This window comes from Petaurus breviceps, unplaced genomic scaffold (assembly GCF_028583685.1).
Source record: "Petaurus breviceps papuanus isolate PSGF00001 unplaced genomic scaffold, PetGlider_PUasm1.0 90683, whole genome shotgun sequence".
Taxonomy (NCBI): Eukaryota; Metazoa; Chordata; class Mammalia; order Diprotodontia; family Petauridae; genus Petaurus; species Petaurus breviceps.
This window is the reverse complement of record NW_027187308.1, coordinates 8,285,528-8,298,092: the sequence shown is the minus strand read 5'-3', so window position 1 is coordinate 8,298,092 and position 12,565 is coordinate 8,285,528. Positions and strand designations below refer to the sequence as shown.

At 39.0% G+C, this 12,565-nt stretch overlaps 1 protein-coding gene across 8 annotated transcripts in view; it reads left to right on the top strand.

Moving 5' to 3' along the window:
* Positions 1-1,342: 1,342 nt before the first annotated feature.
* The window catches only part of COL8A1 (collagen type VIII alpha 1 chain), a 226,385-nt gene continuing 215,162 nt past the window's right edge, over positions 1,343-12,565 (top strand). For 3 of the 8 annotated variants that reach the window (XM_069065369.1, XM_069065372.1, XM_069065370.1), the window contains exon 1: positions 1,343-1,580. The gene's annotated coding sequence lies outside the window, so the exon portion shown is untranslated. Of the gene's footprint in view, positions 1,639-12,565 lie in introns of all 8 variants that reach the window. The other 5 variants (XM_069065371.1, XM_069065373.1, XM_069065374.1 and 2 more) reach the window with 3 other exon arrangements.

Sequence of the window (12,565 nt, the reverse complement as noted above, 5' to 3'; positions counted from 1 at the left end):
AGTCCTTTCATATCTCACTAAACCTCCAGAAGGCCTCAGTTTCCTCATCTGTAAAATTGCATTAAATGCCCCCTAAGGTCCCTTCCAGCTCTAAATCTATGACCCTATCATTATATTCCTACAAAGATTATCTTCCACTTTCCCTCCCATCTATGCCCCAAAGCCTGTAAGAACTGTCATAACTAAGAGATTTTAGGGCTTGATATCATACAGACACATGCACTTTCTTTTAAAAACCATATATTTGTTTGGTGGAGATGGAGAGAAGGAGCTAGGGAGTGAGTTAATTGTTCACAGGGAGAAGGGGGCTGAATACTTTTTAAGTGTATGTTTTTCTTCAACCCAGACTCCCTTGTAAAGATTTCAGAATAGTGTCTTTGGATCCCTTGGCCGGCTGCTAGTGGCATACATTCCCAATGTTTCAATGGCAAGGCGAAACTCAGAAGGTTATAGCAGCAGGAATTTTTCCTGCTGTTAGGAATGGAAGTTTTTAAAAGGCGGAAAATAACCAAAAGGCGGGATTCACTGAAGTCCTATGTTATGTAAGCAGATGTTAGAGAGCTGTAGCTGCTTTAGAGAGATTCCATTCTCTTCGAACAAATCTCCCCTGATCCTCCCACAAACTTCTCTGGCTTACCCTAATACTACAGAATACCTTAAGCACAGCCCATGGATATTTGGGAGTCCTAGGGCATACACCATAGGACCTAGATTAAGATATTTCTCTTGTCAAATAAACTTTATAAAGAGTGATCTGGATTTGGCAACCTCAGTGAGAGGTGGGTAACTCTTGTGGTTTGGGGGGGTGTGGGGAGGGGGTGTGGTCTCTAGTATGTACAAGGTAACTATAGGAGTCAGCAATCTATTCCCTGTACCCCTGGGCTGAGCTGAAATCGAATGTATTTGCTACTCTAAATTATAACTCCCTTCTCTTTAAATTTCCTCCTGGTCTTTCATTCTCTTTATTTCCTTTCACAGTTGTTTATGGTAAGTTTTAAAATGAAAAGGCAGTGGCTTTCCTCTCAACTCTCTCCACCCCCCAGCTCCATAATTGTAATGATTCCAGTAGCATAGTGTTTTATTCACACATACAAAGAAGAATTTAATGCTAAAATTAAATAACTCCAAGCTATCTCCCCCAGCCCTTCTTGGCTACTGACTTAGTCTGTGGCTCTTTTTTCCTCTCTCCATCCCTTCAGATATAGCTGCTTCTGTATTTCTCTGCCTTTACATCTCTTTCTTTGCCTCTCCCTAATTCTATCCCCTTCCTTGCTTCTCTCCTCTCCCTCCACCACCCCCACCCCGCCCTGCTTTTCCTGCTTCTCCCTCCTCCCCTTTTCTCCCTCTCCACCTCGGGCTCCTTCTCCCTCCCCAGAGAATAGAGTGGCCAGTTCCTTTAGAGAGCTGCCCGCCTGGCTGCCTGGCTGCCTTCTCTCTGCCCACCTACTATGAGAAGCAGCTCCTCCCACCTGCCCATAAAAGCCAAGTGCTTGTTACCAGCAGCTGATCAGAGAGCATTTTCACAGTCCTCTCCTGTTGGGAGCCACTGTTCTTCTCTCCTTGGATCTTACAGACTCCAGGTAAGACAATACCTCTTCAGGCATCTGGCTCACCAGGACACACAGCAGCCCCCAAGGAGTAAGTAGCCTTTGTGGCACATCGCTTACTGTTTTGCTGAAGTGTTGGTGCGGGTTTGTGCGATGCCTGCCTGATCAGCTGTTTTTGACTAGCATCTGGTTTAAAAACAAATTCCTGTTTGAACGGTGAAGTTTTTTTTTAATCATCTTGTGGAGAAACAGCAGCATAGATATTGATGAAACATTTTCTTTTCTTTTTTCATTCTCCCACATCCCCCCCCACCCACTTACAGATTGTTGGAGAAGTAAAAATGAGTCCGTTGAGGATGTTTTGCTTGCTTTTCATTACAAATATTTTACATATCAATAGGGGGGATGGAGTAAAAGCTTTGTCATATTGTCAAATATGTTATTTTAGAAGAACACAATTGCCTTCCTAAAATAGCACACTCAAAGATCCTGTTAATGATTTTGTGATGTTTTCCAAACCCCCAAGATTGCTTCTGTAAGTTCTTTAAAAGAAAAAGAAAGAAAAAGGAAAAAAAAATCTTTCCAGGTTTCAGTGCTTGGAAAAAATGATGTGAACTGCTTGCCCTTTACAGAAGGACAGCAATCAGGTGGCTGGTAGATAGGAAAGGATGAACATCAATGAGTAGGCTGGGGCAAAAATGTGCTACTTTAAAACTATAAAAGGTGAAGGGTTTGTTTAAATAAAGATAGCCTGTCAAGAACTCTACGAATTAATATACCACACACTTTCCCATAGAGTGTTTTTAAATTATCTCTACTAAGGGAAACATATATATGTATATATATATATATATATGTATGTATGTATAGAGACAGACAGACATCATAATGGTACTAGATAGAAATGAATATGGACTGAACCTATGCTTTCTATTGGTAAACTCCCTCTACCAAAACAGACCAGCACTTTCTATGCAACCTATAATCTTAGAGAATTTGTATGGAGTATTCAGAAGCTAAGTGACTTGTCCAGAGTCACAATGTGTCAGAGATGGAGTGAGAAGCCAGGTCTTTCTGGCTTCAAGGGCTGATTCTCTCTACATTGGACTATGCTGCCTCTATATATGAGAAAGTTGGGAGTGGAGGGAGAGAGAAAAATAAAGATCTTGAAGACCTTGGTTCAAGTTCCACCTCAGACACATATACTGTCTTTGTGATCCTGGAAAAGGTTATGCAACTGCTTAATGCCCAGGTAATTATCTAAGACTTGAAATTGAAGAGAATTTATCCTGCAATGGTTGAGGGAATCCCTCAACAGGAGCTCAATATAACAGTATAATCACAGATCCAGTCCCCTATCATCATCCTTAGAGGTTTCATCTGCATCTCTCTGCTCATCCCCCTTTCCTTTTGCTTATATAGCTTTTAGAACCAAATTGAACTTCTCTGGATGGCATGTGTATCTCACAGTTATCCATCTATTGAAATCACAATGTCCCCTTTAAGAGATGCTAAAATATTTGTCCTAAGTCCAGGCTATCTTCCTATTATCTAAGCACCAGAGATGCAGGTTGCACACCTGTGAAAGGGAAAGAGCTACTCCAGTGACTCAGTCTATTTAAAGTAGTTACTTTCTGCTCCCAAGTTCCAAATCCAAGGCAGTATGTTCTTTTTGTGATGTACTACATCCCTCTCATGTGGCAGAGGAAACCTCTTCACATGTTTGGATTGTGTAAGAGCCCTCTTAAAGAAGAAAACCCAAGGCTGCCTTTCAGGAAACCAAACCAATCCATTAGTCAGGGTTCTGTAAGTGGGAAAGGAAAATGTTTCATTTTTTCATTTTATTTAGATTATTTTCTTTCCTTTCCTGTCCCCCTCCCAAAAGAAAATGATCATGCAATTAAGCTGTCAAAAATTCTCCACTGCTTAAAAAAATATCATTAAAAGCTGACATTTGATGCCACTTCATGTCTTTGTTCCATTTTTTAATTTATTTAAAAGTAATTCATTAAGCAATCTACTGGGAAGAGTCTTGTGCTGATCCAAATGAAGGGGAGATAGGAAACTTATGTACCCCACAAATTCTATGTCCTATAAAACTTTATTTCAGTAAGGTAGGAGAGGCAGTTTATATTAAGATGACACAAAATTCCTGGTTAGCCAAGAAAAAACTCGTGATCTGAGTGCATGAAGACACCTTTTATCTCTTGTCACTAAATACAAGCTGCTCTTTTTATGTCTGCTTTAAGTGAGTAATCAACCATGATAAGTGCCCATGTAAAGCACCAGAAATGTATGGTATGTTCAAACCAATTCTAGTTTAAGGTCATGATTTGATTTTATTCAGTTCAGCATCATTGCTTGTGTGATAGTGTACTTTTCTGGACACTGTGTCCTTTGGAGAAAAGTTATCTTTTCTAGGAAAATGATTTCCCAAATTGGAAACAGAACTCTTGTAACACACCTTCTTCTAGAGTGTCTTTGCTGCTCTCCTTTTGTTCTTTCTGGTCATTAACTCTATTCTCTTTGACCTGATAAACTTGCCTTCAGGTATGTACTGTCCAGTTAAATCAGGTAATGGAATAAGGTAATCAAACATCTGTTGATTAATTCAGCAATGCCCTGGTTTATGCTACTCCTGTTAAGCCAATGAATTTTGAGAAAAAGTCTGAGTGTTCATGACCTCACTTTCTTAGCATGTTTTTTTCAGGTATTCTCAAAATTGTCTATTAGCACCTAAGACTTCTTACATAGGACAAGTCTTCCAATCTTAAGTCAGAGAAAAGCATGACATGGTTTGACAAAACTAGCATTTCCATTGGTCCTTGCACATAAAGAATAGGCATTTAATAATTCCTCATTGAAACAAATATTGGTTGAATTGACTGAAGAACTTATCCACTCTAAGATGGTATATATATCTTGTTAATACCTGCCTGTCATATCACTATGTCTCCTTTCCCTTGGAAATTGACAGCAACTCACCATAACGGTTGATTTTGAGTTAAGTTTTAAATGTGAGACAAGAAGGCATGAATTGACAAACTCAACCACCACATCCCTTTCCTCCCACTGCCTTGTCTCCCATTAGAGATATGACATGAGTAGAGTGCCCCAACTGCTTTCCAGGATTTGTCATACATATGTGTATGTGTATGTATGTATGTGTATATATAATGAGGCATAATGATAATAATAACTAATGAGGCATAGGACAGATTATATTAGAGGATAGAGTAAGGGTATCACTGATACAGATTCAAGGCAGAAGAAGAGGAATTTTAGATACAGGAGTAGCCCACAAGATACGAAATACCAAGGTGTCTGGCAGCAAGAGCAAATCGTTACTATAATCAGCTAAGTGGGAGACTATCAAGTGAGAAATAAAAAGTGAAGAAATGAAGTACATTTCTTCTCTTAGTAATTGTCCCTCATGGTTCTGCCATTGGAGGAATTGAGATCTCTCTTGCCCTTCACCTGCTTGGTCCAACAGACTAATGCAATTATTCTTGTTGACTAAAGGTGAATGGAGGGTATGTATACTTCTGTTCATCAACAAGTATCTTATTAAGAGGAGCAACATGATATGGTAGACAGAGTGTTGGATCCGGAGTAAGGAAGATATGAGGTTCAAACCCAGTAGTATGCTGACAAATATTTAGCAACTGGACTGTTGGGAGGGGGTATATACACACATTTTTAAGTTTAAACTGTATTGTTAACACTTTCTTAGGTTCTGACAATCAACAAAACAATAAAACAAACCCCAGTGTGTAGCAGTTGTCATTTCTGAGGCATAAATGCCCACACAAAATATGCAACAATTTGCTCTGATTCCTCTTGTCAAATTCCACCTCTGCCACAGATTATAATAGGCACTTAATAATAAATGTTTATTGATTAATATTGATTGATGACCAGACAATGAATTTAACATCTTTACGCCTTATATTCCTCAATTGTAAAATGAATTGGTTGGACTAAATAGTTTCTAAGGTCTCTTTCAGATCTAAATATATAATCTCTAAGTATCTACCATGTGCTTGATACAAGGGATAGAAGACAAAAATGAACCCGCCACCGACTTCAAGGAGCTTATATTCTATTGGGAGACATGTATAGAAATATATACGAAATAAATACAAGTTAATTGGGTGGGGTGGCTGGGGGGAAATGGACTAGCAGGTGGGAAGACAAGGAATGGCTCATGTAAGAGGTAGTGTTCAAGCTCAGCCTTGAAGGAAAGTAGGGATTCTAAGCAGCAGACCAAACTATCTAGTACTTCCCTTGGTCCTTCCACATAGGCACTTGATAAATCTGCTTTGAAACATATGTTTGTTGAATTGACTAAAGAACACATCTGCCCTACCAACATCTACCTGTTTTGTTAATACCTTACACTGATTCCATTACTATGAGATACCCATCTCTTTCATATCACCATGTGGGATAGGGGATAGTCAAGCTTTCTTCAGAATTGTATTCATACCTGGTGCATAATCCAGGGGAATTTGGCAGTTATCATTTAAACTACCTCTGCCAAAATTTTAACTATAAATTTGCAAAATCTATTTCTTCAGTGTTGGTTGGTTAGAGCTAGTGAAAGAAATATACCATCACATCTTCACACAGCTGATTTCTGGCAAGATTCCTTGTTATCTTACAGGTTTTTAAACCCCTTAGCCACCACTGTCCAGTTTGAATGTCTATAATACTGTCAGAGACTCAGCAGCTTTTTTCTACCTCTGACCTCAAAAGACCATTGGGTTCTTCAGAACTATTTTATAAAAACCTTCCAGTCTGCTTTCCTTTCTGTTCACTGGCCCCTAGATGTAGACACACATACATTATTTTAGAAAGATGCAGAATTTGAAACTCAGGCGGGGCAGCTAGGTGGCGCAGTGAGTAAAGCGTAGGCCCCAGAGTCAGGAGGACCTGAGTTCGGGTTCCAGCCTCAGACACTTAACACAAAAAACCTAGCCGTATAACCTTGGGCAAGTTACTTAACCCTAATTGCCCTCCAAAAAAAGGCAAAAAAAAAAAAAGAATTTGAAACTCAGACAGAATTTGAGCAATCTTCTAAGAGCTATACTAACCTATCAATGGGAAAAGAGCTATACTACCCTATCAATTGGCAGAGGAAGGGGAAAGAAGGTCAAGGCCAGGACCCAATTCCCTCAGGAATTTTGAGCTTTTTCCACAGTTAATGTTGTGTGAACTGGGGCCTTCACCAAACCTAAGCTTCTAAGAATTACTGGACTGCTGCTTGCAAAATGCCGAGTAAATAAGAAAAGGGATCTTGTTGAGAACTGGCAGTCACTGGACTGTCCAGGATAAGCCAACACTCTTTTTCAGAGAGGCAAGACTGCACAGTGTGGAAGGAAAGTGGGTTATAAATTTCTAGATCATCAGAAAGACACCGATATTCTGAACAGCCTTTATTTGTTCATAAATCCTGGAAACTCTGAAAAGTTTAAGAAAAATGGACCTCCTTTCACTGCAGAAGTCAGGGTTGGGAGTAGCATCTATGGGTGCTAAATATTGTCTATAAAGTCAACCATGGTCAATATGTTCATTAGCTTTGTTAATCTGCTTTTTTTTTAAGTGAAGAAGAAGAGGAGAAAGGGATATATTTGGAAGAGACTTCTATATAGAAATAAAAAACTTCAATAAAAAAATTTTTAAAGAAATTCTGATTGAAGTAAGTGGTGCTTTAACCTCTTCTAGTAAGCCAATTGATTGGGGTAAAGGGGATGAAGGTAGCCTGGGGATTGGGGGGACAAGGGAGCAATCACAAAAATAGAGAATACAATTTTGGAATATCTGTAAGATCAGAGACTTCTGAGGTCATGCTGTAATCAAAAATCCACAAGGCAGTTTGAAGCTACAGCAGCTGAAGAAAACCAAGAAAAAATTAGCCAAGAAATTGAATCATAAATGCAGGGACCAGAAAGGACCCTCCAGGTTCATTGAGTCATGTCTCCTGATTCTACACAGGAGCGATTGTAACTAATAATCACTTGAGCTGATTGTCTCACTTAGTCTTAAACTGTCAGATGAATGAAACTCTATAATCTTCCTAAGGGCTGGAATTTCACAAGTTACCTGGTGACTAGTGTTAAGCTCCCACTGCTGTTATTAGAGGCCATAGCTTTTAACCTTTTCTAGGAAATTATTTCTGTACTTGTGGACTGTTATAATTATATCTCCTAAGTTATCCTCCTCCCTTGATTTCTTTAATTTGGAAGAAGCCACACTCTCTCCATTTTCCCTCATATATCATTCTTCCTGAAAGGACATTCATTCCTATGGTTCCTTCTTCTAGGCAGAGTATATAATTTCACCCTATCAAATAAAAATACTTTGTTTTCACTTTTTCTAAATATTATTTTAAATGGTTAAGGTAAAAGACAACTTTTAAGCACTTTGTACACCTTAAAGTGCTACATAAAGTTATTATTGCTATTTAAAATTACTATGTGCTGATACACTGGGCAGATAGGTGGCATGGTGGATAGAGTGCTGGCCCTAGAGTCAAGAAGGCTTAGCTTCCTGAGTCCAAATCTGACCTTAGGCACTTACCAGCTGTATGACTGTGGACAAGTCTCTTACCCCAGTTTGCCTCAGTTTCCTCATCTGTAAAATGAACTGGAAAAGGAAATAGCAAACCACTCCAGTATCTCTGCCAAGAAAACACCAAATGAAGAGTCAGACACTACTGAAAAATGACTGAACAACAACCCGCTGATATTCCTTTATTTAAAAATGTGTCTCTACCTCCTCAATGACTAGTCCCTTTTCTGATTCCACAGTACTGTAGTCAATTCACTGTATGTTCTGTGCTTTACCATGTACCCTGGTAATGCACACAAGGGATGCCTGAGCCCTGCCCTCTGTGCCATTGCTGCACTCTTGGGATTATGGACCTTTCCACCTGCCCTACAGCTAGACACTCGGATGTATAGTGTCTCCACTGATTAGAACAAGAATTCCTTGAGACTAGGGACTATCTTATTCTTTCTATTTGTATCCCCAGAAATCGGCATATAATAAGTGCTTAATAAATACTTCATTCATCCATACTGCATAAACCTCAGAGCATCTAGTATCGTATTAGGAATTCTGTGAACATCTAGTAAGTTTTTCAGGATTACAAAGATGTTTAACCATACCTCTGAGGACATAGAGGAAGGATCAGTAAGGCAGCTAGGTGGATTAGAACACTGGACTAGCAGTCATGAAGACATGAGTTCAAAGCCATCCTCAGACTTTTACTACCTGTAAGACCCTGGGAAAGTATTTAACCTCTGTCTACCTCAACTTCCTCATCCATAAAATGGGACTAAACAACAGCATCCACTCTGTATGTTGTTATAAGGATAAAATGAGTAAAGCACAAAAAAAATTTAAATTATTCTTAATATTACTGGAGAAGTAGTGTTACTTCTGGATTTGCTTTGTGACAATGACAGCACCCTTTTCTTCATTTCCTACCCCTGAAGAAAGTAGGCATTAATCAGTGCCCTCATCCAGTCTGTGCTAAAGCACTAGTCCACAGTAAGAGCTTTTCCTAATCAAGCCCTTCTCCATAAACTTCCCCCCTCTCTTACCCTAGCAAGGAGGCAATAACTTTTAAAAATTTCTTCACTACTACATTTTATTTAAGGACAAATAAGTGACATGTATCTATGGCACTTTGAAGTTTTTAAAGTGGTTTGAACCTCATAATATTCCTATACAGTATTTAGGTGGCATGGTGGATAGAATGCTAGGCTGGAGTCAGGAAGACCTGAGTTCAAATCCTGCCTCAAACATCTACTAACTGTCTCCCTGGACAAGTCACTTGATCTCTGTCAGCCTCAAATGCCTCATCTATAAAATGGGAATAAGAATAGCATTTACCTCACAGTATTGTGTTGAGAATCAAATGAGAATCAATATGTATCATATAAATAATATATGTCAAGTGCTTTACAGACCTTAAGGTTCTAGGTAAATACAAGTTTTTACTTTTAGAGTATATTTATTATTTGTGTATTGTGTTTATTGTTTATTTTGTATATGTTTATTGCTTATTTATTTGTGTATAATCTGTATATTATACAGATGAGGAAATTTAGGCTCAGAGAAGTTATTTGCACATAGTCATATAACTAGTAAGTATCAGACTCAGCATTTAAACCCAAGCCTTCCTTACTTTGAGTCTAGTATGAAATGAGAGTCAGGTAGCACAGTAAGTAGCCCAAGGACTTGGTCAGGAAGACCTGAGTTCAAATGCAGCCTCAGACGCTTCCTTGCTGTATGACTTCAGGCAAGTCACTTAATCTTTGTCTGCCTCAGTGGTCTTACCAGAAAAATAGAAATAACAATAGTACCTATGTTCTAGGATTATTTTGAGGATCAAATGAGATAATATTTGTACAGTGCTTAACATAATGCCACACATAGATGCTTTAATAAATGCCTGTTAAAATTTTTAAAAGGAGAGATAGACATCCAATATGCTATCTTGCTGCTCACCCAAAGCCAAGTTGATATTATCTACAATATTTCCATCAAACTTCCCATATTCACCTATACTCCTGAGTCTGTAACACCAGGACACATAAGAATCCTTCTATTTCAATACTTATCATTATTATAGCTAACATTTAGATAACACTTAGTATGTGCCGGGAGCTATGCTAAATGCTTTGACAATTATGATGTCATTTGATCCTTAAGTCCTGGGAGGCAGATGCTATTACAATCCCCATTTTACAGTTGAGAAAACTGAGGCAAACAGAGGTTGTGATTTGCCCAGTGTCTCTTCCTAGATTTGCACTACAGTTTTCCTGATTCTATCCACTGTGCCATCTACCTGCCTATTTTAAAAATCCTATTTATACACAGTTGGATTCCTTTTAGGCTTACATCTCGTTCAGTTTTTCACACTCTCAGGTCATAAACATTTGCATATCTGAAACAGTGAATTTATTTTATGATACATTAAAAAACTTGAGATGCAAAAAAATATAAAGGTAAAAAAATAGGTTATGTTCTCCATTCTTGATAAAAAAAAACATTAAATAAATCCACAGGTTATTAGAGCAGATGTTTGTTTGGTTTTAATTCCTCTGAAACAAACCCATTAGTTGTTTGTACTTTTAAGCGACAGGCATGAATCACAGTGGTGCGTGTAAAATGTTATATACAGTACTCCACATATGATCATCCATCTGAAAATGACTTCTTCCAAAAAAAATGCTTCTAAATAGAGGCTCTGGGACTGCCTCTCACAAGCTCTTTATTGATGTATTTACATCATGGGCTCTTTCAAGCGGAGCCATAGCTTGACATGCTGAGATTAGAGACAAGCTTGCAATTACTCACAGTCCGATCCATAAAGTCGTCAAGCTATTCTCGAATCTCCAAACCAGGCTAGAGGAAAAAGTTTGATGAATGGGCCTGGGTATGGGCGTGTACTGCAGTCTTCCAGCGCTCCCAGCCCGCTGGGTAGTGTCTCCAGGCCCCCATGCTGCCGACACTCGCCAGCTGTATTTTTGGAGAGCCCAGCCAAAGGATTCCATTATCCCAGTCGCACGTACACAGTGAGAAGACGTGTACTGTGAGGCTGCCGAAGCTCGGCAGCTCCCATCCACAGCCATTCCGAGTTCACTGATGTAAATATTCCTCGGGGGTGTTGGGGATTAGTATTTACTCTGCTACAGCTGGGGAATATTCTGCCGGCTCTGCGGCTGCTCAGTTCCTTTCATATACTTGTCTATCTGTCACAGAACAGATTATAGGGTGTAGTGGGCAGAGGGTTCCGCTGAAGATATGTTTCTGACATATATGGAGCCTATCCTACGTATCCCTGGACAGTGGTCTAGGAAAATAACGTTGAAAACCTACGCTGGTTTTGAAAGGGAGTATTCTCACTCGATAGTTCCTATACCAATGAAATCAGAAACGTGGGTCTATCCCTATTTGTCATACAATAAGCCTATTTCTGAAATGTTCTGTGTCATTCTGTTTTAATAGATATCTATTTAATAGATTGTTGTTCTTGGATGGTGTCTGACTCTTCCTGAACCCATTTGGGGTTTTCTTTATTAAGATCCTGGAGTGGTTTGCCATTTCCTTCTCCAGCTCATTTTGCAAATGAGGAAACTGAGGCAAACAAGGTTAAATGACTTACCCAGGGTCACACCACTAGTGAGTGTCTGAGGCAGATTTGAACTTAGGTCTTCCTGACTCTAGGCCTGGCACACTATTCACTGCTCTACCTAGCTGCCCATGCCCATCTGCTTAAGGATACTATAGCTGTAAGAACTCATGGCAGGGGGATGGGAGGTCTTGGCACTGATGATTTGGGTTGACCTCTTTTTAAGGTACAAGATAAGATGAAATCGAGGAATATAGGTAGTAAAAGGAAGAAATATAAGGATGGGGCCAAAATTTTAAGAAATATTTTGAGGGAAAGACCAGGTCTAGAATATCTCAAATTCTAGGAAATGTTTAAATTGGATTGAGACTCTGTGTCCCACTATCAGATAATCCCAGAAAAAAATAACAATAAAAGAGGAAAGATATCCACCTAGCTACCAATTCAGCAAACATCTCAGGCATTTTTCCTACTCTCGGATCCTCTGTAATCTGACCTCTTTTCTAGTTTCTCTCCAGTTAGAGGTAGTCCCTCTGCTCTCAACATTACTTCAAAAGTTCCTGACTGATACAGAGAAGGGAGACGTTCAGAATAAAAAGTGTATGATTTCCAGGGCAGACTGTTGCTTTGAATTTTTCTTAAGAAAAGTGGATATAAATGTTTCCTTGGAATCAGAAGCTATAATATACCATAGTAGCACTTCACACAGTTGGTATTCCTTTTTTTAAAAATCCTAATATAAGACTCTGAATAAATCTTAACGTTTTAATAGTGCCAAAATGTCAGGGCTTGTTGAAGGTTTTTTTTTCTTTTAAAGAAAACCAAAGTAATCTCAGAAAATGTTCTTTCCAAGGCCATGACAAAGCCAAGA